General features: G+C 47.6%; 1 non-coding gene across 1 annotated transcript; it reads right to left on the bottom strand.

Annotated features, from left to right (window-relative positions):
- Positions 1–1696: 1696 nt before the first annotated feature.
- On the bottom strand, positions 1697–1778 carry TRNAS-GCU. Its single transcript has one exon. It is a non-coding gene; the product is annotated as a tRNA-Ser (tRNA).
- Positions 1779–2786: the final 1008 nt, after the last annotated feature.

Genomic DNA, 2786 nt, shown 5'->3' with positions numbered 1-2786 from the left:
ATCCTCACTGTTGAATATTTGTGCCTTACTTGTAGTATGAATTTGTCTGTTTTCACCGTCCAGCCATTGGGTCTTGTTATGCCTTTCTCTGCTCGTTTAAAGAGCCCTTTAATACCCAATCTTTTCTCTCCATTAAGGCACTTCAACACTTCAATGAAGTCACATTTCAATCTTCTTTTAATAAGCAAAGCAGGTTGAGCTCTTTCAACAGCTCACTAGAAGGCATTTTTTTCCAGCCCTCAGAACATTTGGTGGCTCTTTGCTGCCCCAGCTCCAATTTCACAACATCTTTTTCAAATGAAGACATCAAATGGAGGCTATTCCAATATCAGTCTCACTGATCCCGTGTCACCTCCTGTGATGTTATTGACATAATCTGTAACTGTATAGAACACCATTGTGACCACTGTTGGTGTCAGTTCTGCTTAATCTGCTTGATGGCCCATTAAGGACCATCAGTTATACAATCGACCCATTGAGAGAAGGCACATATGTCGTATGGGCTTGAGCCCAACCTCTGAGACCCCACGAGGGGTGAGGTTTCCAAACCCAGCCTTCAGTATGAACACAAATATGTTCACCACAGTTTTTATCCCCTCAGCTTTAGCTCAATTGGGCCAAGTCAGATGACCCAGGCCAACCATGCTGCCATCTTTATTCCAGGAGAGATGGACTCTAAGGGTACATCTCCATTACAATGTAAGCCCAGGTGTGGCACGCTGTGCTCAAAGCCGCACCCTGGAGGACCCATATTCACCACTCTCATATAATGATGACATGGTTTGTACAAAGTCTTCCTAGTGAGGTATCATTTCAAAAGTCTTGATCTATTGAACATTAATATCGTGTTGGATTGTGTGTGCTCTCATTGGTTGGGAAGTTATGAAGTTTGCTCTGTGTGTGTTACTGAGATATGTTATGAGATTGGGAAATGCCCACCACAAGCCTTTCAGATGTGACAGTGGAGGAGCCAGACTCACTGCTGGCCCATTAAAGGGATCCACACTCCCAAGGACTATCCCAGGAACCATGTACAATGCAGATTTCTCCGAGATAACGCAGCAACAATGGACACTGCTTGACTCACATCATAGCAAAGGTACTTCCTAGCAAGTTGGAAGAAACTATGAAAGAAGGGTAGAGACATCATGACTTGGCCTCTCTCCCCCACAATTCAACACCTGGAAACACATCTGGAGGAGAAACACTGAACTGAGATAAATCAGAAGAGAATAATAATAATGCATTCAAATCAAAGTCCCCAAACAAACTAGTATTGTTTTTTCAGTAGAAAATTTTCAGTTTGGGGGATTTTCTTTTCTCAGTCAGACTTTGCCAAGGGAAGCAGAGAGAAAATATCTGAGTTGCCTCCTTCAGAACAGCTTGGTCTAGACACTAGCTCTGCTTCACTGTTGTAGCCTTGCTCAGGATGGAGGTATTTTAATTATTTGGGGAGGTCCCAGAGTGTTTGGGGGAGATTATGAGTCTGTTACCTTTTGAGAGAAAAGCTAAGAAATACAGGACTAGAGAATTTTTTTAGAAATGTGGGATTTAGGCATTTTATTTAAAGCAACAGGAGGGAGGTCTAAGTTTCTGAAAAGGCTTTTGTCTGTAAGAAACAACATTGTTTGATCTCTCGTTGTATCAAAGGGGGAGATGGTTGTCTTTTAAAGAAGGTGTAAAGACCAAATACATCTGCTAAGGATGGGATTCAAACCCACATGTACAAGGCACAATGGATTAGCAGTCCATTACCTTAACCACTTGGCCACCTCAGCTGAGCTGCTAAGAAATGGACAGGAGGAGAAATCTAAGGCCGGTGGGGATAGGGACACTAAGGAGTTTTTAAATACTAAGCATAAGCAGGGTCTGAATGAGGTCCCCCCTCACATCTAGTGACGAGCTGGGGAAAGACTTCAGGAACAGACCATGTTTGCATAGACACACCTACTCTGCCTAGCTATGCAGCATGGTGGCGCCGCTTCTCCAAAATGACCAGTTTGAGATGGTGGTGGGTTACAAATCACTTTAAGATTGAGTGGAGTGAAATGTTGTTCTCCTTCCTGTATGAGTGAAGGGCAGCAGAACATACCTAGTCCATCCTGATGGAGGGGTAGGTAGGTGAGGTATAGCTTTTATTGGACTGCAGAGAAGTGATTGAGAACATGTCCCTAAACCAGTGGTCCCCAAACATCTCACACTGTGCCCTCTTATCCATGGCTGTGGCCCCTCGGAAGCCACAGTCCAGAACCGGGGCTGGGAGTGGGGCCGTTGCTTGCTGGGGAGAGGGGTGCGGACAGGAGTGAAGGGGTCGACGCCGGGCTGGGAGCCAGAGTCTCAGGTTGAGGACTGGGGACTGGGGAAGACCTGGGGCTGAGTGTTGCTCCCTCCCTGCCTTTTATAGGGGCTGGCTCGGGCCCTGAGGTGCTGCCATGAATCTTCCTCTGTGTCCCTCTAGAAGTCATGCCCCACATTATGGGGACCTATTAACACTACTCGCTAAGCAGGGGCGAGTGATGCAAAAGCCCAGGGAAAGGGAGAACAAGTGCGGGGACCCCAGCACTGGAACCATGCCCCCCCGTTCTATCTGTGGCTCTGCCTCCTTCCACCTCTTCCACCCATGGCCCCATCCACTGTCACCTCTGTTCCATCCCTTCCCCCACTGGCCCCACCCTGTCACTCCTTTACCCCTGCCCCGCTGCGGCACCGAAACCAGAGAAGCTCTGTGCCCCTGCTGCAGCCCCTGGGCCATAGCAGGGAGTGGGAGCTCCTCCAGCCCTGGGGCC

This window comes from Gopherus evgoodei, unplaced genomic scaffold (genome assembly GCF_007399415.2).
Source record: "Gopherus evgoodei ecotype Sinaloan lineage unplaced genomic scaffold, rGopEvg1_v1.p scaffold_85_arrow_ctg1, whole genome shotgun sequence".
NCBI lineage: Eukaryota > Metazoa > Chordata > Testudines > Testudinidae > Gopherus > Gopherus evgoodei.
Note: the sequence above shows the minus strand (reverse complement) of the source record. Positions and strands in the feature narration are given on the sequence as shown.